Here is a 26107-nt window from a genome sequence, read left to right as displayed (position 1 = left end):
CAGTGGCAGCTGCTAATTATGAGAGCAGCTTCAGAACAACAGGAGGGACACTTCGGTGTCAGTTGGCTAGCTCCATGTCCCACTCAAGGACAATGTCAGAATAGGCGGCAGGATTAGCGTGGCAGGCTCAGGAAATTAGCGACACTCAGGTGACCGGACAAATGAGTCAATTGTCTAAGGATAATGACAGACAGGCTTTTCGTTAGTGAAGAGGAGGAACGCATGAATTTTAGTGAAACTAAATTCGGGAAAGGATTGGGACCCAGGTTCCTGCATTGTGAAAGCAGTTTTCTGTTTCTCTTAGCGTTAGCCATAGGGATAGCTCGGCACCATGAGATAGCCCTTTCCTGCAGCTGACTTTCACCTACTGACGGTAGCCCTCAGCATCCATGAAGCATCCCAGCAAGTCAATTATTTCACTGACAATTACAAAATGATGGCTCTCTAATGCTCTCATTAGCGCACTAGACACACGGACTAGCTGGTCTTCTTCTCTAGGAATAATTTCTATCGGCTTGAAAGGTGGGATAAATTACATTTTTTCCCCCTTTAATTACAGATTGACAGAGTGATGTAGAAGTCACCTTCAAGGTGGGAAATGAGGCCGTGCGTTTTCTTTCCTCCCGTCTCCCACTCTGGATTTAAAGGTTATTTTTTTACAGTTAGTTATTTTTTAAATGCTAAAATTGCCCCAAGTTTGACCAGTGTGGGGATGTATGTCTCCTCACGCTGGTTCTCAGACACTCCTGCTGTGAGACCCATGACTTCTCCCTTGCTTTTGGCAACTACGATATATCATAAACGCTGCTCTGTATTTGCTCTGCCATCTACGCCTGGGGTTCAGTCATAGGTTTTTTTTCTCCCCAGTTCCGAAATATTTAGAAAACATGAGAACGCTACATGCACAGGTTGTCACTGGGTTGCCATTGGTCTTACATGGTGTGTAAGTTAGATATGTAGAAAATTTGATATGAAAACCAGGTGTTTCACGTTTATATTTCAATTTAGATTTCAATATCATAGGGTTTCCTCCTCGTGTCTTTGTCTATATGGGCTTTTTTTTCTAGTTTTTTTGAAAATCTGGGTTCCTAGTAATATTAACAAACTGTCTTACATGCTACCATGTATCAATTGTTTCCCATATACAGAGATAGCATTAACTACGGACAATAAAAATAAATTCATTTTTGATTACCTTTGTTGTTATTTTCTCCTGTGTGTATGGGAGCATGTGTGTACATACGTGTGTGTGCATATGATTATGGGCGGGTCACCCACCCATAATCTCAGTAGGGACAAGTGACCTCTGTGGGTAAGATGGCTTTCTATGCTGTACAATTGTGATCTCTGGTTTAGTGAAATACTCACCCCTTTTTAAATAAAGGGCTGAGTCACCAAAAAAAAAAAAAAAAAAGAAACAAAAACTGATGTGACAAGAGAAAGGTGCAACTAAGGAAGAAGTATGGCCATGCTGGGTACCTCAGCAGCTTAATTCATTGCCAAAAGCAGGGAAGAGATCATGGGGATCCAAGAGTCCATCCCCAAGAACCACATGGGAGAAAGAGAAAACTGACCCTCTGACCTACTCACAAAAAAACAAACAAGCAAACAAACAAATAAGTAAACTTAAATTTAAAAGGAATACCTAAAAAAGAATGAAAAGACAGAAGGAAATATTAGTAATCTATCCAGCAAAGACTTGTGTGCAGGATACATGAAAAAAATCTTACAGCTGATGAATTTTTTTTAAAAATGTAATCCAATTTTAAAAAGCTTTGAATGGCCACTTCATATATACATGGTCATGAAGTCATGAATGGACAGCCAACATTATTTCCCAAGGACGTGTAAATTAAAATCACAGCAAAATAGTGCAACACATCCAAACCAAACTTGCTAAAATTAAAAGGGCCAGCAAGAACAAGCATTGGCTTACAATTCTCATTCTTTGCTGGTGAGACACAAAAGTGCTGCTTCCACTTGGAACAGCTTTGGCAGTTTCTTACAACATCCACGATGCACTTAACAAAATCCCCATCAATTGACTTCACACCATTTATGCAAGAGGAATATTAATGCTCATCCATGTGTATGTCACCTGTTTACGCTTCGGGTGGTAGAGTGTTCAAATGTTAGAATATACATGATCCAGAGGCCATAGAAAACATCTAATATTTTGGTCAGAAGTCAGAGGTCAGAATGGTCAAAAGGTCAAGAACTTGGAACATAAAAAATTGGCATATAGATGTATATATGTCCGAAACAATATAGTATGAATAGATTCCTGTGAGCCAACATTAGGAATAAAAGTCTGTATATCTCCTATTAGGGACCCTAGACACTGTTCATATACAAAAGACACCAACCAAATGGGAAGACGAAGCGGCTTGGACAGTTGATATCAGTATTCTCAGTAAGGTTGTGGACCCCTTCTATCCAGGAAGGGCCAGAGACAAAGCTCTCAAAATAGATGTATAACCCAGGTATAAGTTTGTCTTTCCTGCTCACAGGATTTCAGTCAGTATCACGGTCTTTTTTTTTTTAAATCCATTAGTATAAGGTCCTCCACGTCCTTGGGGATCCAGTTTGGATCAATGAATATGTACCAGAATTTCCTGTGGCTCTAGGTTCCACTGTTACCAATCATGTATAACCTCAGTTAGCTTGCTCACATACTGAGAGAATTGCTTTTATAATATTATCAAGCTTACTTCAGTTCCTTGAGTTGTGCTCATGAGTTGGATGGTTTTCTATCCAAAACTCCTTTCTATCAACTGATTTTGAGGGTCCCCACATGGCCACAGTATGGTAATTTGAATATGCTTGGTCCAAGGAGTGGCATATTTGGAGGTGTGGCCTTCCTTGTTGGAGGAAACATGTCGCTGCAGGGGGTAGGCCTTGAGCCCCTCATCCTTGCTGCCTGAGGAGCCAGTCTTCTCCTACTTGCCTTTGGAACAAGATGTTGAGCTCTCAGCTCCTCCTGCACCATGCCTGCCTGGGTGCCTCCATGCTCCCACATTGATGATAATGGGCTGAACCTCTGAAATTTAAGCCAGACCCAGTGAAGTGTTGTCCTTATTAGAATTGCCTTGGTTGTGGTGCTTACTCACAGCAGCAAAACCATAAGACACATGGTTAGGGCGATCCTCCACGTAGGGAAAGGTTCTGGACTTTCAGCTCACATAGATAGCTTACGCTCTCTGGTCTGTGATCAATCCTAGATGGAGCCAATTCCCTACCACCTTTCAGAGAGAGCTCTTCACTAGTTTGACCTTACAGTGACAGAACCCAGGTGATGAGGCAGGTTTCATGGATTTTGGCCAAACATTTCCCCAACCAGAGCTCACTTGCAGCTGTAGAAATGTGACATTTTAGATTATCTCTACTTTCCCATAGGGCAATTTTGCTATCCAGTCTCCAGTTTGTATACCTGAGTTCCTGGAACGATGTGAACAAAAGTTTAGAAACAGAAAGTGGAGCAGCAAGGGCCTTACACAGGCAAAGGGTGCTGATTTTCAACAACCGAGAGAGACCTTCTGCCTTAATATTTGAATTGTTAACTTGCTCTTGGTATTAATTTTGTTCTTGGAACTCAAAACAAAGCTTCAGTTCAAAAATGACTAAAGATTTCCAAGGCTTTGGCGTGTTCTCCAGTTTACAGCTTTTTATTAAGCATATTAAAGGTCCTATGATTAATATTAAAGCAGTTTACTTTTCATTAAAATCTGAGCAAGAATAAAAGTAGAGATAACTTCTTACTTGATTCAACTTTCAGGGATATCAATGTTGTCAGTACTGAAGTGTCACTGGCTTCCACCATCAGCAAAGAAAAGTTGAGCATTCGTCTCTCAACCAACGTTCAAAGAATAAGTTGAGTTACATGGATGGGTTGTAGGCATTTGAAAGGTTGTCTAAAAGTCAAACACAGAGATCTATTACTGCCTGTATTAAATTTAATTTAAAATTTAAATTGAATTACTGCCTTAATAAAAATGGTATTTGACAAGCTGTGACTTGAAACCCACACAAGCAAACCATTCCAGGGGAAAGTGACTGCTGTAGTTTGACTAAGTGTCCCCCAAAGGCATTGTGTTTAGGGGGCTTGGTCACCAGCCTGTGGTGTTATGGGAAGTTCGGGGTGGGGAGGGTAACTTTGAAGAGGTGGTAAAGTTCAAGTAAAAGAAGTAAGGCCAATAAGGACATATCCTGGAGTGGGATATTGGAATATTGGGACCTTGGCCTCCCCTTTTTCCCTGGATGCCATGGGGTAAACAGGCCTTCTCAACATACACTCCTGCTATGTTATAGTGCCTCACCACAGGCCCAAAGGCAATAGAACTGAGGCCATCAAGTAAAACCTCAGAAATCATGAAGCAAAAGAAATCTTTCTTCCTTTTAAGCTGATCGCCCCAAGCATTTATTAGAGTAACAAAAACGTAGGTCTCTCTGGCATAACCACTTCTCGCCATCTCCATGAGCTCCGAGACTTTCAAATGCCTTTGCCAAAGGTACTGAACCCTGACCAAGAGTGAGCACCCCTCCCCTGCCTCCCTCCCAGCATCCCTCAGTGAGTAAGTGGAGTTGTCATGGTCCAGCTTTCTTGGATTCATACTAGAAAACACGCTTTTGGTCATTTCTTAGGCTCTCCCCCTCGGGCTAAACGAATGCCACTGTCACTTGACAAGACCCCTTCTCCGGCTGGCTGACCTTTCTGATCCTCTTCCCCATCACCTCCGAACACTCCCACATCTCCTCCATAAACTGCTTGTGTGGAAATCCTCCTGGGCTGTGCCTCACATCACTTGACACCCCTACTCCCACAACCACTAAATGGAAGGGGAATTAGCAGTCCAATAACCTTGTGGTGACCTGTTTTGAGGCCTAGAAGGGTGCTGAATGCTGAAAAACTAATGAACTCAGTAGATCTATTCTCGGGGAGTGTACATGTGGATTGCTTAGGGACAGAGTTGATTGGGAGAGCAGAAACTTAGAGATATCGGTGAGGGGACAAGGAAAACATAGGATTCAAGGGATGGCACGAAATATTGGCCACTGACATGGGGCTCAAGTTTTTCTCATGGCTTACATTTCTTCATTCTATTTTTGAATGAGTGAACCCATATTTAAAACAGTTACTGTCCACCTTTAATGCTTAATATCACTGCTCAGTGCTCCATTTTGTGTCAGAGTCCAGCAATAGTCTACATGTTTCAAATATATCATTTGAAGTACCATGGTATTCCAGAGAAGCTCTGTTCTGCACTTGACATTTCAAAGGTTCAATAAAATTCCTTGGATTGTCAGTTGCTCCAAGTGGTCCTAGACCAGAATTTAGTATCTTTCAAGGTTTTAAAGAATAACATCTCTCATTCTTCTGCCATCTGCTTCCTTCCATAGTTTAGGCATCAGTAAAAATGTCCTTCAAAACAGCATCCGTCTGCTTCTTGTTAAAGGAGGTAGAGTAGATGTCTTCTTCTGTCGTAGCTTATACTGCAGGTAAGAGCACACTGCTGCAATTTGGGACTGGAAAGAGATTTGGGGCTCTTGTTAAAAACAGTTTTAATAGCCTAGCAAAGCTATTTTACATGAAATGCACAGCCATTTGCAGCTTCTTGGAACCCAGTACAGGATAACACAATATGTTAGACATAGTTGGAATGTTTCTGAACGTTAACTGTGATCCTGGCTTGGGAATCTGTGAGGCAAGCAGGGTACACATTACCTGAAGGGTGTGCAGATGGAAATGGGAAGCATTTGGTCAACTCAACAAGGTTTAGGTTAGCAGCTAGGAAGCTGGGACCTGAACATCTTGGCCCAGAGGTCTCCTTGTCTTTCATGACTTGTCTCCTTGTCTGTAATCTGTGGTGTAAATACTGTGACTCCTTTGAGGACAGGGGTTATACCTTCCAACTTAAAGGCTGGGGATGTACAACATGGACACCCATCTTCTAATGTGCCAAAGCTATGTTAAAAAGAGATTTTGAACAAGAAATAATCTGTGAAACTCAGGATGAGTTTTGAAAGGGCATGGTGTTTAGAGTCTTTTTTTTAAAGTCAGAAATGTCCCAGAGGTCAGCCCGCCTCTTTGTGCATTCAGAAATGAAGTCTAACACCTTCATTTGAAACACTGAAGAAATAAGAATGTGTGTAATTATTTATTCTGAAAGGGAAACAAAGATTTTCAAATGGTCCAAACTTCGTTTCTAGCTAATTCTGGCAGCAAAATGTTGCATTTTGTCCCATGATGCTGTTTGGCTATTGATGGTCACACTAGTAAGTATTATTTTAAAAACTATGCTAGAGAAACAGGCATCACAATTATTGTGACTTTACCATTTTGAGCCTACATAGTATCTTGACGATAAGCTTCAAGGTTTTTTGTTTGTTTGGTTGTTTGTTTGTTTGGTTGATTAGTTGGTTGGTTTTGGGTGCTTTAGAATATCTGCATTTTATTTCTATATTCACTGGGAAATCTAGAACAGAATGAGTGATTGTGACCAGTGCCTCCCTTTGAGAAATAAGCTGGCGAGTTGAAACTAAAGATTCCTTTCCTCTCGATTCCCCATACTTAACTCAGGACAGAGGCTTCTAGCTGAACTGTTAGTTGACCTTTATTTCTAGCTAACAGTGGCATGGGACTTCAGGAATCACATAATTAGACCCTATAGACCAGCTCCAGACCTAGCTTCCAAGGAGGCTGCTGAGAGGTGCTTCAGTGACAACGTTTAGCTTCAGGGCAGCAGGAACCAGCCACCTTGGACACTTGGCATCACTTCATCACTCTCAGAGGTCTGTAGGAAGATGTGGCTTTGTCGTGTCTATACTTCCCGATACACCACAGTGTCTGCAAAGGTGCCATGTATGCAAAATGCACAGAGATGTGTTTCCAAAAAGCCCAAATTAGCCACAAGGTAAAAGCCATTGTTCTTTTCTCCTTACATTTCACCCAAATGTCTTCCCAGGCAGTTTCTTACCCTCTCTCTGGCAGGTGAAGATTGTTCCCCACAAGGTCACCTAGAAAGCCCCTGTGGAAATTTCTGAATGTGTTTTGGGTTTGAGCTGTCAAAGCACATTCTTTAGGTCACAAATCATTCCTTTCTCCTTCTCCTGCACTATATCCAGAGCTCAGGACAAGCTGCATTTTGAGCTGAGAACTCTCGAATTAACATTGATCTTCAGAACAGGTTTAGAATCCTGCAATCTGGGGGAAAATGCATCTGGGAAGGCTGTTACCCCTGACAATACTGTTTCCTGGGGAAAGATACATCACAGCATGTTTGCATCAATCTGATTTATGATATTTTGAACTCTTTTCTGTGAGTATATTTGCTTTACTAGAATGAAATCTACTGGGTTGACAGAGGTGAAGCATAGCTTACCAATGAGTCTTGTTCAATAGCCGATTCAGAAAAGGAGAGATCAATAAGTGAACGAGCAAATAATTATGTAATTAAGAAATCATTTCATTCTCTCCCCTTTAAGTCTATAATATGTTACAATATTCACAAGGTAATATGTGCTGAGCATTAAGATGTCATTATTGATACTATATACAGAGGCCATTAGTCAGTGTGTGTGTGTGTGTGTGTGTGCGCGCGCATATGTCTTTGCCAGAAGGTTATATTCTACAAGTCCTGTATACTTTTTTGAGCCAAGATATTCTCTGGCCTGGAACTTACCAAGAAGGCTAGGCAGGCTGTCCAGTGAGCCACAGGGGTTTGCCTCTGTCCATTTCCCGGATGCTAGGATAACAAGACATACCAGCAAGCCTAGCTTTTTGTTGTTGTTGTTGTTGTTTATATGAGTTCTGCATGTCAAACCCAGGGCCTTGTCGCTGCAAGGCGAGCCCTTTAATAGCTGAGCTATCTTCTCAGCCCTAGCCCTGGTCATTTCTATTTGAGGCCTATTTCTGCTTTGTATCTATCAAATTGTCCATGAATACTTCTTAGTCCAGAAACCAAAATGATCCACAGCTCCCATGACCTTGCCCAGTCTTTTCTAAGAGAAGCATCAAGTGTGGCCACTCTATGAACTTGAGTGCTAATTCAGGACCAAAATGGTTTGAAGAGGGTTCATAATTCTCACAAGGGCAGAAGTATAGGAGGCAGGCCATTCCCACAGTGTAAACTTTAGCATGGTCTCTGTGGCCAGCAACACTGTTTTAGCTCCTGTTCAGCCTTAAACTTTGCACTCAACATTTTCATTCATTTTCTGCCCCTTTATATCTCTCCCCAACAAAAAGAACAAAGAAATTTTTTTCTGTTGCTTGCTTTAAAAATGAGCCTAGAAACAATGCACTGGATCAGTTAAGATTGAAGGAGAAAGCAGAACGCTACTTTGAGAAGTCTCCCAAAGAAACAACATAGTGTCCCAGTTCAGCTCTGTCAGAAGTGTGATAGTACCATGATTGACAATTTTACTGGATTGAGGGATGCTGAAAAAATCAGTAAAGTACACTGGATTTCTGTGAACCCATTTCCATAAACCATGGAAATATGGGCCAGTGAACTAAGGAGAGAAGATCTACCCTGCGTGTGGACAACACTTCTATTAGCACCGATCAATAAGAAGAAAGCCAGGAGGCATAAGAATGCTCTGCTCTAATTCAGTGGGCTTATATATTTCTGCTGTTACTGTGCTTGGATAGTTTTTCCAGTGTCAGAAAATGGGCTCTACCTGAGATTCTTCAGAGACTTTCAGGTCTTCAGCCTTGGACAAGGATAGCATGATTGGTCATTGGTTCTAAGGCTTCCAAGTTCTTGAAATGAATAGCCACTGGTCTTCCCAGCTCTCTAGTTCACAGAAAGTCATTGTGCCTCAGTCTAGCCTTCGATTGTGTGAGTCAATCTAATGTTTTCTCTTTCTATGCAATCTCTTGGTTCTTTTCCTCAAGGGAACCTCGACTACACAAGAAGCCCATTAACAGGGGACATAGATGACATTGCACACGGAGTTCAGCCTCCCAGAGCAGGATGCAAGCCAGAAAGGGAAGGAAAGGGGTCTGAGTGAAGGAATTCCAGACACAGAATGGTCAGCACAATGACCCTGGAGAAGTTTAGGCCTTTTAAAATGTTTGCCATCCCCTAGTAATTCTTATGCTAGCACTAATAATCGCTATTTTATTTGACACAGAATCTGCGAAATTGATTCCAAAAAGAAATTAAAGGCAACATCTATAAGTCTCCACCACTAAACTTCATTCTGTATAAATATACATTTATATAATTTATATATAAATGTACGGTATATAAATTTTATATTATAAAATTCAATTGGAAACCTCTAATTTTCATATTTCCTTTCCCTGTCCTCCACTCGGATTCTCCACTTGCTGCTTCTCACTTAGCCACAGTGAGAGCAGCCCCGGCCTCACACTCTCTCCACAGCTGGTGGGGCTGCTCCAGCACGCATGCCTTCCCTATCATGATGGATGGGAACTTGAGAGGCTGGAACTAAAACATGCCCTCCTTAAACTACATTGCTGGGCATTCTGACACAGGGATCAGAAATGTGATTAGCAGAAAAAATATTTTGAGATGATATGGAATGGACATATAAATCTTATAACACTCTCAATATGCAAGGTGTTATATGTATGTAGAATAAGGCAAAAAAGGGCAATTTGTTACCATTAACTTATGCGCATTGGTTTATAGTTAAGCTAATATCCAACGATGCACTCAGATGATGAGGCCTTACACATAAGCATCTCTATCAGAAAAAAGAAAGCCTAAATCACCAAAGAATGCTATAGCTATGCAATTAATATCAGTCAAGTAAAATTTAAGGCAAAAACTACATTAAAGGGATTCCTTTATAAGAACAAATGTGAATTTAGTATTAATGATAACAGAATGAATGTCATCAGTTATATGACTGTGCTTCAACATATATGAAGCAAAAAAAAAAAACAAAAAACAAACAAAAAACAAAAAAAACCCATGACACAAAAACCATGACACAGTGTGGCTCTACTTTTTGACATATTAACCAAAATTTACAATACTCAAGTGGTATCAGCCTAGTTTTAAAAAAAACTAATTTGTGACTAAAAATGGAATGTAGTATTCAGTAAATATTATGTCTATTTTAAAGATCCATGGAAGAATCATAAAATTGATCATGCATTAAGACATAGAAAGCCTCAGTGGAGTTCAATAAAACAGAAATCAGGCAAAGCAGTCTTTGAGCACAGGTCACTGCAACTAGGCATTAATTTCAACTGGAAAAAACACAAATGGTCATAAAGAAATCATTAACGGATGGCTCTTGGGACAAATCCGAAAACCTGAGTATTTAGAAAAGACCACCAATGGGACCCAATGCCATTACCAGAGAGAGACAGCCAGCGAGAACACTTGTCTGAGGCAAATTCAGAACACAAAGAAACAAGACAAAGCAGTTATTTCAAAGAGCCAAGATAGAGCAACAAAACTAATCAAGGAAAGTATAAAGGAAGAAGTAATTTTAAAAGACAGTAAAATAAATTACAAGTAATATAAAAATATTAAATAAATGTATCTAGGAGCTACATGTTAGACATTTAACTGATGATCCTAAGAACACACCAAAAAAAGATCATCCACCATGATCAAGTAGGCTTCATCCCAAAGATGCAGGGATGGATATATATATATATATATATATATATATATATATATATATATATATATATATATATGCAGTTTGCTGCATCAGGAAAGATGGCGGCCATGGCGGCTACGGTGAACGGACAACCAGCATTTCAAGCTCAGGGCCCGCGGCCATCTCGGGCGGGATCCTACAGGCAGCAGCCGGCATGTACGAGCAACTCAAAGACGAGTAGACCCGGAAGAGCCCGATGTGGAGAAGAGCTGGGCTGCCTGAAGTTGGTTCTGCTGGAGCTCAATTTCCTGCCAACCATGGGGACCAAACTGGCTAAACAGCAGCTCATTCTGGCCCGTGACATTCTGGAAATCGGGGCCCAGTGGAGCATCCTATGCAAGGACATTCCCTCCTTCAAGTGCTACTTGGCCCAGCTCAAATGCTACTACTTTGATTACAAGGAGCAGCTTCCTGAGTCAGCCTACACGCACCAGCTCCTGGGCCTCAACCTCCTCTTCTTGCTGTCTCAGAACCGAGTGGCAGAGTTCCACACAGAATTAGAAGGATTGCCTGCCAAGGACATCCAGACCAATGTCTACATCAAACACCCTGTATCCCTCGAGCAATACCTCATGGAGGGTAGCTACAACAAGGTGTTCCTGGCTAAGGGAAACATTCCCGCTGAACGCTATACCTTCTTCACTGACATCCTGCTGGATACTATCAGGGGTGAAATTGCAGGATGCATTGAGAAGGCCTATGAGAAAATCCTTTTTTGCTGAGGCTACCCGGATCCTCTTCTTCAGCACACCCAAAAATATGACAGACTATGTCAAGAAGCGAGGTTGGCTGCTGGGCCCTAACAACTACTACAGCTTTGCCAGCCAGCAGCAGAAGACAGAAGACAGAACCATCCCCTCTACTGAGCTGGCCAGGCAGGTCATCGAGTATGCCCGGCAGCTGGAGATGATTGTCTGAGCCTCGGCCAGGGTGGTGGGCATGGCTGGTCCAGCAGTCTCAGCACGGGCTGGCCCCCAATAAAGGCAGATTAACCTCCTATGGGCCCTAGTCTCCCCAGTGGGATGGTGGAGATAATTGCTTCTGGAGAATTTGGGCGTTTGGGGGCCTCTGGGCCCTCTGGGTGGGTGTTTCCCAGTTGTCACTGCTCTGGGTTTTAAGCATAGCTGCCCAGTAGCCCACAGGAGAGCACAGGCCCTGACTGAGGTGCTCTTCTAGCCAGCTGTGGGTGCCTTTTGGTACTGGGCAAGGGGACTAGATTGTTTTCCAGTAAAGCACCATGTGTCTCAATTTTTAGAAAATGTTGGCCATGGATTAAATAATTTTTTTCCAGAGCTGAGGACCGAAGCGCTCTACCACTGAGCTAAATCCCCAACCCCAGATTAAATAAATTTTAAAATGAATATATATATATATATATATATATATATAATGAACAATACATGTACTCCACCATATAAATAAACTGAAAGGAAAAAACTGATCATCTCATTAGATGCCAAAAGACTTTTGAAAAACATCCAACACAACCATGAGAAAAGTCCTGAAGAGTTCAGAGATGCAAGGTACATACTTAAACACAAGAAAACCAATTTACAGCAAACCCCTCTCCAACACCAAATTAAATGGAGAGAAACACAAAGCAATTCCACTAAAATCAGGAATAAGACAAGGCTGTCTACTCTCTCCATATCTATTTAATATAGTAGTGGAACTTTTGGATAGAGCAATTAGACAACTGAAGAAGATCAAGGGACACAAATTGGGAAGGAAAAAGCTTATGAATCATTATTTGCAGATGATATGATAGTCTACATACCGATCCTAAAAATTCCACTAGGGAACTCCTACAGCCGATAAACACTTTCAACAAAGTGACTGGATACAAGATTAATTTTTAAAAAAAAGGACAAACAGACTGAGAAAGAAATAAGAGAAACAACACTTTTCACAACAGCGTCAAATAATATAAAATGCCAAATAATATAGAATAACCAAGTAAGTAAAAGACTTGTAAGACTAAAAACTTCAAGACTTTAAAGAAAGAAATTGAAGACAATATCAGAAGATAGAATGATCTCCCATGTTCATGGATAGATAGGATTAGCATAGTAAATATAGCCTTCCTTCCAATAGCAATCTACAGATTCAACACAACCCTGATCAAAATTCCAACACCATTCTTTACATATCTTGAAAAGATAATTATAAACTTCATATGGAAAAATCAAAAAATCTAGGATAGCTAAAAGCAATCCTGAACAATAAAAGGTCTGCTGGAGGCTTCACCATCCCTGATTTCTAGTTGTACTACAAAGCAATAGTAATAAAAACAACATGGTATTGGCATAAAACCAGACATACTGATCAGTGGAATTGAATTGAAGACCCAGACATAAATCCACATACCTGTGGACACATGAGTTTTGATAAAGAGGCGAGAAGTACTGGAAAGAAGTCAGTATCTACAAATGTTAAAGTCTTACTGGATGTCTGCATGCTGGTAAGGATGTGGAATAAGGGGAATACCCTAGGTGGGAGTACAAACTTGTACAACCACTGTGGAAATCTGGAGGCATAAAATTTTTGTAACCTACTTTTAATAAGGGTTCAACCTCTCCTCTAGCCCACCACCCAGCAGAGGTGGTGAAAGAAAAAATGTCATTTGGATATGGGAGAAGTGAACTGTTCAGCAGTAGTTCTTTGGGGGTGAGCTTGATCTTCTTTCTCAGCAGTTCATTCCTGTAGCAAACACCAAATATGACTCAGTGGCTGCAGACCAGTCATCTAGGCAAGCAGACCCAAGGCATGAACCAGCAGCTGTAGCTCAGTCCTGCAGGAACCTCACGGCTCTCTAACTGGCCTGAGTTGAGGCCTCAGAAGTGGCAAGATGCCACAGGAACCTCAGGAGCAGTTCTTGGGTGAGTTTCTTTCAATGGCCGTGTTACCACAACCTGAGCTCAACAACGCTATGTGACGTAAACCTATACTGTGTGCTGTTAGCAAAGAATAGCAAGGCAGAGCAAACCAAACTGATGCTCAGTGCTTGTCTCCCACTGTCTGTGGAGTCATATTTATACTCCTTCATGCAGGGTCCCTTTATGTGTTTGCTATATCAAAACATCCACCCGTGTCTGCTTCAGGAAAACATTCTTTCATCCTTTCACCTGTATGCCCCAGCAAATCATCATTTGACATACTTAACTTTCGAAAGAAACTAGGAGTTTTCATTTCCGAAATCAACATGTCAGTTCTTCAGAAAGGTGAGAATAGGTCTACCTCATGATCCAGCTACGCCACTCTTGGGCATATACCCAAAGGATGCTCCATCCTACCAAAGGGACACTTGCTCAACCATGTTCATCACATCTTTACTTATACTGGCTAGAAACCAGATAGAACCTAGATGTCTCTCAATAGAAGAGTGGATAAATAAAACATGGTACATTTACACAATGGAGAATTTCTTGGCTCTTAAAAAAAAAGACATCATGAAATTTACAAGCAAATGGATGGAACTAGGAAAAATTGCTCCTGAGTAAGAGTAGCTCATACACAGAAAGATAAATATTGTATGTATCAAGTTATAAGTGTATATTAGCTATTAAGTAATAATAACCAAGCTACAATCCATGGACTCAGAGAGATTCAGTAAAGGAGGGGTCTGAGAGGATGCATGGATCTTCTGGGCAGGGGAAATAGAATACATTTTTCAGGTAGAATGGGGGCAGGTGAGACTGGAATGGGATGGAGGGAGAGAGTTCAGGGAGAGACAGCTAGAACTGGGGGGTTCACCTAGTGTGGTGGAAACCTCTTTGAATACATAAAGGTAATCCTAATGAGGACTGGGAAATTGAGTCTCAGCTGGCCACCTCTTATTGCAAGGAAAAGCTTTCAAGGGAGACACTGGTTTGCATTCAATTGAGTTTTTGGTCAAGGGGGTCCCGAAATATTAGGCTGATGCTAAAACAAAGGGTTGCTCTTTGAAAACTGACACCAAGGTTCCATCACCAAGGACAACATCCACACAACTCATTGAACATGGAGCCTTCACCCTATGTTCTAGACTCTGTGGTGTAGAAAGATACTCTGCAGGCTACCCAAAGGGAAACACGGCACCAACCCAGCCATAAAACCTTTGACCTACAATCTGTCCTGCAATATGTTAGGGCAATAGTGGCAAAAAAAAAAAAAACAAAAAAAACAAAAAAAAAAAACAACTTGTATGAGTAGCCAACCAAAGGCTGACTTGACTTAAGACCCACTCCATGAGAAAGAACCCATACTCAACACTGCTTAGGTAACCAAGAAGCAGGGACTGTATAGTCCAGAGTCCTATGTAAAACCAAACACGATCGGTTTAAGAAAAATCAACCCAATGATTCCTGATGATATTCTGCTATACTCATCGGTACCTTATCCAGTCATCATCAGAGGGACCTCCTCCAGCAGATGGAGACAGATGCAGAGACCCACAGCCAGACATTATATGGCGACAGAGTATAACCTGGAGGTCTTCATCAAATCCCTCTTCCCTCAGCACTCAGGGAAAGCTGCAGAAGAAGCAGCAGAAAAGGCTGTAAGAATCAGAGGAGATAGAGAACACCTGGAGAACAAGGCCCTCTAAGTCAACTAAGCGAGGTCGATATGAGCTCACAGAGACTGTGGCAACAAGCTCGGGGCTTATACGGGACTACATCAGGCCTTCTGCATTCATAATATAACTATTAGCTTAATGTTTTTATGGACAGACCCATGGCTCCAGCTGCATATATAGCAGAGAATGGATTTGTTGGGCACCAATGGGAGGAGAAACCCTTGGTCCTTCCAAGACTGGGGAATGTCAGAACACTTGGTCTTGAAAAAGATCTTAGTTCATCTCCAAGCACCCATATCCAGAGGTGGTTTACCTATAACTCCTTTTCAATCCCCACTTCTGGTCTTCCTCAGCAACTTCATGCACATGGTACACATACACCCATATGCATGCACACACACACACACACACACACACACACACACAAAGTACAAATGAGTAAGTCCAAAACAAATAAGAAAAATGATTGAAAATGATAATTTGCAATAAGATGCTTATTTGTTGATGAGTGGATGGCAGATAGATTACAGGGTAATGGACAGAAGAATGGGTAGATGGATAGATAACTCTCTCTTAAATATACATGTAACCCTTGGCTAAATTGTTACATGAGGCCAGCCTGTGTTACATGAGATCATTTATCAAAAAGGCAAGAAATGATAATACTATAGATACATAACATATTCAGAATCTGGTCATTTCTAACCATCGTTCCAATCATTACTCTGACTGGGCCACCAGAGTCTATGTTTCCACTTACCAAATCATCTCTTAACTGATGCTCTAGATTATGTCTTCGTTTGTGCCCTGTAGGTTATGAATAGTCACCATCGAACGCCTTTTAACTTTAAAAGGAGTTTTAAAAAATTATATAAGTTATATATAGCACGCCATTTCTCCACTTATATGCTTCCAATTACACTTCATTTTCTTTCAGAGTAAAAGTCAAAGCTATTACAATGTCTTGTCTCAAAGCACTTAACATGGTCAGCTTGGTACTCAAATACTACATGTATCCCGTCTTTCTTCTCACACACTCCTTACTTGCCCAGCTCCATTCAGGGTGAAATTCCTTATTGAGAGACAACACACTTCTACCCTAAGGACTCTGTCCTTGCTGGTTCATCTACCTGGAAGCTCTTAGCTCAGATAAAGGGACAGCTCACTTCAATGCACACCCACAGTTGTCTCTTTTATTTCCTCCAAAGCATTTCATCATTGAGCTAGCTCATACTTGACTTTATTATATATCTGCCCCCTCACAGGGAGGGGACTGTTCCATCTACTCTTGTATAACCCACGGTGCCTAGTATATACTATGCTCCTAATCAAAACCAATCACAAGGTAGACCAAAAGAATTTTGGAAAGGTGAACCCTACCAAATTGAACAATTTTCTAAAGAAAAATATAAACACACACACACACACACACACACACACACACACAGAGAGAGAGAGAGAGAGAGAGAGAGATCTAAATTATTTTTAATTAACTTTCTTCATTATTAAAGAATATAAAGTGAGATAATACTTATTTGTTTTTAAACTTTGAAAATTCTTAAATTAATAATTGCTAGTATTGAGAGTAAGAACGAAATATAGCACTTCTGGTCCTGCTCAAACTGATACAAGTAGCTTGGTCGTATGTATAAAAAAGCATTTTTAAATCATCCTTTTTCTTTGGCTTTGTTCCTGGAAAATCTGTTGTAAGGAGGTTGGTGAGGAGTGTTTGGGAGGAGCGGGCCTCAGACATAGTTCCCGTTGCTTAGTTTGTCATAATCCAAAACACGAACAGAGGAACCCTCCCTCCCCCCACCCCCACCCCCAGCCTGCCTGCAGTGGGGACAGTCTGTGTCAGCTTGAAGATGGGGTTTTAGTGTTGCAGAATCTGAAAAATAAACAAACAAACCCGGGGTAGACTCATGACTGAAGAAGAGAGGATGATTTAAAACGAGCTGGAGGCCAGCACTAATTATCTCGGTGTGAAGGAATTCCAGCTTCCTTTTATACAAAGCTTACTTTATAATAGGATTTCTCTACCCTAAGTGGATTTTAAAATAAGTGACAACTAAATGAATTTGTTTCCCTAAAATGGAAATGGGGGGGCTGGAGAGATGATGGATAAAGCACTTGTCATCCACGTGTGAGGACCTGAATTGGAATCCCCTAGAGCCTGTACAAACCAGGGCGATGTCCTATGCCAGTTGCAATCTGAGGGCTCCTATGGTGAGCTAGGATGCAAAGACAGAAGAATCTTTTGAAGCTTATATACCAACTAACATGAACTAATCAAACAACAGACCACCAACCAAAAGGAGATACTGTCTCAAAGAAAGTGAAGACAAAGACCAAAAGTACCCAGACTTGCCCTCTGCCTCTATTCATATGTTTCACACACACACACACACACGAAAATAAATGTCACTAATACATTGATATTGAGGACACGTGAAACACTATAAAGACTAGCAATACCTTTTCTAGAAAGATTATGAAGTTACTGATGATATCAATAAAAATATCTTTAATTTAGAAACTAAGTTAGAATTCAGGCTGCAGAAGATCTAATTATTTGGGGCATCTGGGTCCAAAACAGTACCTGAGTAGATGGATTTTTCTCTTTACCATCTTGAAACACATTTTTTAAAAATGGAGGATTAAAAGAAAAAAAAACAAGTATAATTCCACAGGTAGAAGAAAGATTAGAGGGCATTTTTAGCTAGGTCATAAGTGACTTCTCCAGATTTCTGGAAAATAAAAAAAAATTGATTAAAATGTGTATAATGATAAATGGGGGGTGGGGAGTGAGAAACAGCCTTGAACACTCATGGAAGGAGCCACAGACAGGAAAGGGGAACATAGAGGAATGCAAGAGAAGCTGTGGACCCATAGGTACTGAGAGTTTGTTACTCATATGAGTAAAGCTTTGAGGAAAAGTTACTTGTGCCATATTTAGAGCTGTGTGATGGAGGCAGAGATGCACAAGAGAACCCTTGTCCAAAGTCTCAGGGTTCATCTGCATTACAGGTGAGAGTTGACCTCTCAACCATCAGCACAGACAAACCACCACTCCATATTGCCTATCACTATAGAGAGACAGACAGCTGGGCCTTGAAGAAAGAAATGACTGAAACAGACAATATTTTATTTGAAATTCCAGAGAGGATTACATTTTGAAAATAAGAAAAGGAACAACTGCAGGAGAAGTGCATTCTTGACATTTTCAACTACAATTTCAAAATCTCCACCCAGAGTAAAATGATGAACCATGCAACTTCTCTTTAAAAGAAAATGCAAGAAGACTAGCAATATGCTTTTCTAGAGCAGGGCACAAAGAAGATCATCAAATATCCAAACACCCATCTAACAGGTGCAGAAAACCTAGGAAATCAGGGAAGGCAAGGATGTGAACTGCCTAACTACCTATCAGAACCAAAGCAAGAATGTGTCTTCAGACAGTAAAACTACTGTCCTGATGAGGACCAAAACCCAGACAACTGTGGTCGAACTTCTGAACCAAAAAAATAAGATAAATCCGAAGGCCTCCAAAAAGAAAGAATTTACAGAAGCATGAGCACCAGGCAAGTATCAAAATTCTCATCTGCAACTCTTAAGACAGAATTAGGAAAACCTCTTCAACTGGTTAAAAAGAAAAAAACTTAAATGTTGTACAAATCAAGATTATCCAGAAAGGGTACAATCCATAGAAGATACATGGATGCATACATGACAGACAGAAAAATATTTGGACACCTAGATATACACATAGATAAATAGATATATACATGATAAAGATAGTTGAGTAGATAGATGTGTGCACATATACATAGATGATTGTGATGGATACATAGATGATACATTGATGCATACATAGATGTGTATATACATGCATTGATAGATAATGGATACACACACACAAGCTCACCTGCATACAGAGGTAATAGAGATGGAGAGAAAATAGGTAGAGGTCAATGTAGAGTGACTCAGGGAGTAAAGGTGCTTTCCAACAAGCTTGAAGACTGAATTTGATTCCCAAACCCACACGGTAAAAGGAGAGAACTGCCTTTTGCAAGTTGTATTCTGACCTCTATATATGTGATGTGCTGCACAATCACTTACACACATTCAGACGCAATATATAAGTAAATACACTTGATCTTAGCTAAAAGCAGTGAGGTAATTCAATAAAAATAGAAGATAAATGGGATAGATAAGTGATAGATAGATGAGGGATGGATGGATGGATGGCTGGCTGGCTGGCTGGCTGGCTGGCTGGCTGGCTGGATGGATGGATGGATGGATGGATGGATGGATGGATGGATGGGTGGGTGGGTGGAAGGATGGTGAGTTTAAAATTGGCACACTCTGTGGAAAGAAACAAGCTTAAAATTTGCAGACAGGATCAGCAGACTGGAAAAACAAGGTGGGAGTTGAAGATGCTGCAAGTTTGAGGTCAACTTTCTGTTGCTCTCAGAGCCTTTCCTCTGGCTCTATAAAGGCCACCCGTGTAGTTGAGTTTAATCTCCCTTTGATATTCAAGCTTCAAATCAAGAGAATTACAAGTGTAGAGAGTGTCTCCATGCTTTCAAGGCAACCTCCATGTTGGATTTTTTCCTGTGTTAAAGCCAAATCAAGTTGTCACGTCCAACTAGCCTTTCTCTTCTATTGAGTTTCTTGTTGTTATCCCTGTTTTTAACAGGACAAACACAGGACAGGGGCTGAAGAGATGGTTCAGGGGCTAAGAACACCTGTTTTTACGGAGTGTCCACAGAACACAGTCAAAGAATGGAGTCTTGTGAGGAGAATTCTGAGTGCTTGCAAGGAAACTTCAAGGAAACAAGACAAGAGTCTTGTGACCTCAGTTTCTTCAAAAACACATAATTGTTTTTGGAAGATATTTGCATGCCCCTCTCACATGTAGTGAGTGAGTTTACTTCATATTAATCATTACAACTGGCCTTGTTATTTGGTTATATGCCTCTATGGACAAACATGCTTTGGCTATGTGCAGCTTGTCCTGGTGATTGTACACTTTACTTACGTGACTATGCTTAACCCTCAGAATATAATTGTCTGATGCTCTGAATAAAGCTGGCTATTGTGTAAGTCTTCCTCAGTTATCAGCTCCTTTCTCCCAGATTCCACTGCCTTTAAATCAGTAAACACAGAGGACCTAGCTTTGGTTCCCAACAACCACACATTGGCTCAACCATCTGTAACTCCTGTTCCAAGGGATCCTATGCTCTCTACTTAACCACTGGGAGCACCATGAATACACATTATGCACATACATACATTCAGACAGACAAAAATGCATAAAATACAATAAAATAAATACTGGATAAAGTTCATGCTGGCAGTGTCTGAAGGCTCCCATTTTCTCCCATCTTTGCCATTGTTTCCCTTTCTTTTTCTTGTCTCCTTCCTATGGAATCCTAGTAGATGTGAGGTAGAATCTCACCTCACATCTTCTTCTAGTTCCACTAATTACTAAACAATATTGAACATCCTTTTGTGCACTTCTCGGAAACCAGAATATGCTCTTTGAGGAAATGTCTATTCAAAGCTTTTCTTTGTATTTATCCATCTTTAAATGGAATTCTTATTGTTAATTTCCAGGAGATTGATATATATATAATATATATATATTGAGAGCAGCAGCAGGCCTTTACTAGAGAGATGATTTAAAAATACCCCATTCCACAGGTTGGTTTTCATTCTCTTGGTAGCACGCTTTGAGGAGTTAAACCTTTTCATTTTGATGAAATCCAATTGATTTTTCTTTGGTTCCTTGTACTTTCAGCACTAGGTCTAAGAGTGTCAAGGTTTAGCCCTGTGCTTTCTTCTGACAATTATATAGTTTTAACTTTTATCTGGGCCATTAGAGTATTTTAAATCAAATTTTATACATGAAGTAAATTAAAACCTCAACCTCATTTCCTTAAAAACAGATATCTAGTTGTCTCATTAGAAATATTGAGGGTCTTCTTAGTAAGTGGTCTTGATACTTTTATTGAAATCAGTTGGCCCAGAGGTAAATAGGTTTTTGATATATACTCAGAATTCCTAGCCACCGATACTTACCTATCCATGTACTGATTTGATGACTATAATTCTGTATAAGATCAGAAAGGAAAAATGTAAGCCATCTAATTTTGATGATTTTTTAAAAAATATTGGTTTAGGGGTTTTTTGTTTTTTGTTTTGTTTTTTTGTTTGTTTGGTTGGTTGGTTGGTTTTCAGGCTTGCCATTCTTAATGAGATGGCCGCTATGTACTCTCAGCACTAGGTCTAAGAAACAAAAGGGAAGAAACAAAGTCTTGATGTGCACTGTGTTTGATGCATTCCAGATTTGCTGCACATGGCATTTGCTGTACATTGCATTGATGTGTGTGCATTTGCTACACATTGCACTGAAGGTCAATTGCTTTGGGTACTACTAGATTATCAATATCAAGTCTTCTGGTCCATTCATGCGTATGTGTCCATTTGTTTGATGCCCTTGAATCTCTTTCAGCAATGCTTTGCAGTTTTCAGTGTATAATTCTTACACCTTCCTCAACTAAATTTATTATATAACTACCACTTTATTAAAATAACATAACCCCTAACTACACTCTAAATATTTGTCCTTGTATCCATAGATAAGTAAAGTCCTCACCTCTCATAAAGGAAACTTTTCTTTGCAACAGCAGGGACTACTACAGAACAGAACAAAACAAAACATACAACTCATCAAAACACAGAACCGCTGTGGAGCCCAGTCCCGTGGTTACATCTACAAAACTCTCTCACCTAAGGCTCAGGAAACACAGCAGAAGAGGGGGCAATTGTAAGAGTCAGAAGTCAGAGAGTTTGTTGTGAGATAGTATCTCCTAGTAATGTCAGAAGCTTCACCTATAACGTGTCATAGACTGTCTATACATGAGCTTAACACAGACAATAACTACAGACCTGACAAAATGGATGGGGGAGCTCATGAACTCTCAATTCCACACAAAGAACGACAGACAACTAAGGAGTTCAGAGTAAGAGAAATAGTCTTTCCCAGGGACGAGCACTACAATCCAAGACCAATTGATAAATAACATTATAGAGACTGAGCACATTAAATTTAGAAATATAGATGTATATTATGTGTGTGTGTATAACAATAATATTTTAAAAAGAGGCCATGAATCTGAAAGTGAGCAAAGAGAAGGATGTGAGAGCATTCAGCAGAGGGAAAGGAAAAGGAAAATGATGTAATTATAATCTCAAACATGAAAGAAAAGGGTAAAACAAAAAGGTGTTATACACTTTGGACACTGCTGGAAACAGTTTGTTTTCCTCATTTTCTTTCTGGATTGCTTTTTGGTAATGAATAAAAATATAACTGAAGTTGGTATATTGATCTCATGTCCTACGATTTTTCTGAATTCACTTTTCCCGCTTAATTATTTTAAGGAATATTTTAGGATTCCCCATATCTAAGATCAAGCCATGTGTGAACACAGATGTTTAGCTCTTCCTTTGTCTTTTGTGTGGCTTTATTTCAACTTCTTCCTTGCTTTCTCTGGCTAAGGCCTCAGTACAGATTTGAACGGAAGTACCAGAGGCAGCCTTTAAACACTGAGGGTGATGTGGTGGTGTGGAGATCCACTCCTTTCATCATGTTAGGAAGGTCTAAGGGATTTTTTTTCCCCCAACCTAGACATCTACACTCAGCCAAGCTCTCAATCAGAAGTGAGAATAGAATAAAAGACGTTTCAAGCTTGTAAAGTCCCAGAACCTTTCATGCCAAACATTTTCAGGGGCAGTAGCTTGAAAGGGAGCTAGAGCAAAACAAAGGGGCACAGTAATCAAAGGAAAAATGAAGGTTCCAAGAAGCAACAGATCCATCCAGTCCACGACTACAGTGAACAGAGCATTACGATGACAGTGTGTCTTGAAAACAATGCTCAAAATTATAATACTGGCCAGACAAAATAATCCCAAAGAGATCTGGGGTAAAGGTTGGGAGAGGCGTAAGCGTGAAAATATGACTCTGCAGAAGAACAAGCTAACAAAATCAAGAAGGAAGTTGGGGACCTTAGGAAACAATAGAAACAGATTCAACATAGTTTAAAAAAAAAGAATAAGAAAGAGCTATTTAAATATAGTGGGGAAGGCACCATATACTGTCTGAGCTTGTAATTACGACGTTAAACTGTGGAATGATTTGAAGGCTGTCATAAGACACCTTCATTGGTACTTAACACAGGAAATAGTCTTCGGAATGGCCACTGGGCAGCCCCAGGGTAACCGGCATTCTCAGTGATAAAGCCACTTGCTGGCCTATAGTGCTCACAGATCTAATATGAGAGATTTAGTGAAAGCCATGGAGCACAATGAACATGGAATTCATCTGTTGAGAGGACGAATGTTTTACACTGTCGTTTGGACAGAGCTGTGTTTTCACTTGTTTGTCATTCATAGTAGGTACTTCATGGTAAGAGTCAATGAACAACACCTTCCAGATGTGTGAGGCATGTGACAGGTTTTCAGGGGACTGCGAAGACTGGCCTCATGATGTCCCAAAAATGGACAGTGGAAGGAGACTTCTCAGACATGCTGCTTTATAAACATGTGTGTATTTTCTTTCACATCCCAGAAAAGAATAAAGGACTGCTGCTAAGAATACTTGAGGTGGATGAAAAGAAAATTCCCAGAGATTTTGCCAGATTTCTCTGAAAATCCTATCACTATTTAACTAGTTTCTAACTTTTGCCTGAAAACTGAGAATGAAATATTTCATCCAATTCATTTTAGGCATAAATTTGAATCCATGAATAAAGTTTTTCATTTTTATAGACACCACACCCTTTCCCGTTCTCTAGCTCTTTTCAATTTTGTTCTATAAGACAATCATGCCATTATGCTCTGTGAAAATCATCCCATGCATTCTTGGCATCAGTTTCTGGTCCTCTTGGTATCTTTAACTCCTATTAATATGAAGAGGCATGACATCAGTATCAAAAGGTCATGGAACTTGGCACCCGACACAAGATATGCTCGTAATGGATTATTTTCTGTACACGTAATATATACAGACTCAAAGCTTGCTTAGAATATAAATAGTTCTTGAACATATTCTGTCCTTTTTGAAAAGCAACTCTGTATTTATATGCATAAACCTCATGATTTCTCCTAGCCATTTTGGACATATGATATGTGACTTCACCAGAAAAGCAAAGTGGAAACTTTAAGCAATGATCCAATGAGTGTATTGGATGGAGACAGAGAGTCTGGACCACATAAGCGGTGAGACATTCTCTCAGAAACCCTTCCTGAAACTGGAATTATCAATACAGATACCTCAACCTTTCCATTGTTTAAGTATGTGCTGCAAATTTCTTGGGATGAGAATATTAAGTGGCAATATTTACTTGTTCTTTTAGAAGAGAATAAATAGGCCCCTTCTAAACCAATGCTAAAGCCTCTGAGGTGGATTCAGTTGAGATTAAATTTTTTTTCAATGTCATAAATGATGTAGCACAAACTTTGGCTGAATTCTGAAGACTGAGTATTTCCCAATCATTTGAGCTAACATTTTAGAAGTGGAAGAGCAGGAGAGAAGGGCAGTCCCCCTAGATATCTCAGCAACTCATCCTACAGGGTCTCTACAAGTTTGTGCATGTTATAAAGACACTCTTGGGGTCGAAGTGCAAATTATTAAAAATGTATGAATCAGCACCTTAAATCAAAAGTCAAGGTATGTCCCTTAAGCCATGCAATGCATAGAGACTCTCCTCCACTCTTCTGACACTTTTAAATAACCACACAAGAAGCAAAGGGAAGACTTCTATCTTGCAGTCCCTGCAGCCTGGCACTTCTGTCCCAAGTAAAGGCAGCTCACTAGAGGTATCATAGCAGGGTACTAATGTCTGAGTCTGAGCCAGCAGGTACTTCACAGGCTTTCTTTCTTGTTTGCTAGAGCTGTGGAGACACTATGAATATCAAGATGATGTCAACTATAGAAGATAATATCAAATTCACTCAGAATTAATTATCATACATGGCTAAGAAGTTATCAGGCTAAATAAAGACCTGTGGGCTATTTTCAGTGTTGTTTAGCCAAATAATATAATCGAGAAATTTCTGCTACAGACTTGTATTTCTTGGGGACTTCAGTCTTCCTCTGTATGATAAGCCTCTTCATAGTCTATTCTCAGTATTACTTTTCTTAAAATTAATCCTGTCCTCCTTTAATCAATGTTATATTCCATTCTTCTACTTCCATTCTGTGATACTCAAAAGCTCATGTGCTCAACTTCCAAATTCTCTACCTTGAAAATCTCAACTCTAAAATTGCCCCCAACAATTGGAAGGTTTTCTATTTGACATCCATCTATCCACCCATCCGCCCATTCAACTTCATTTTCATTTGCCTATGAATACACCTCAGGTATCCAGTACACAGTTTTAGCTTTTCAATTTCACTCTCTCTGATGTACCTTGGTAGTCTCTTTAAAGAAGCCACTTAAAGAAAAGTCCCCCTTTCTTCTACTTACAAAAACAAATTGTGCCCATCAACGTGTCTCCCTTTAAGTTCAGACCACCCATACAGTGGCTATATATGAAATAGTTGACCATTTGAGCAGTGTGTCCATCTAAAATCCTTTAGATATTTGCAGTTTCCGGAAACCACTGGCTGCTCGTGGGCAGTTGTGTTCTCTTTTCGCTCTTTCCTTCTCCCAGCCTCCTACCAGTCTTCAAAGCAAGTCACGGAACCTGTTCACGGATGCATCTCCTAGTTTGTGCTAACCAAGCTCTCTTATTATGCCATTCTTGCCAAGTGGATATTTGAGCTGAAATGAAAAATGTCTTGACTATGTAACGTTCCCCATAGACTCATGTACTGGGGAGCTTGATTGCCACCTGTGGGGC

The 26107-nt window shown here is 40.2% G+C and overlaps 1 pseudogene; it reads left to right on the top strand.

Annotated features, from left to right (window-relative positions):
• Positions 1–10691: 10691 nt before the first annotated feature.
• On the top strand, positions 10692–11641 carry LOC116900185 (annotated as a pseudogene).
• The last annotated feature ends 14466 nt before the right edge of the window (positions 11642–26107 follow it).

This window comes from Rattus rattus, chromosome 5 (genome assembly GCF_011064425.1).
Source record: "Rattus rattus isolate New Zealand chromosome 5, Rrattus_CSIRO_v1, whole genome shotgun sequence".
Classification (NCBI taxonomy): domain Eukaryota; kingdom Metazoa; phylum Chordata; class Mammalia; order Rodentia; family Muridae; genus Rattus; species Rattus rattus.
This window is presented reverse-complemented; position numbering and strand designations above follow the sequence as displayed.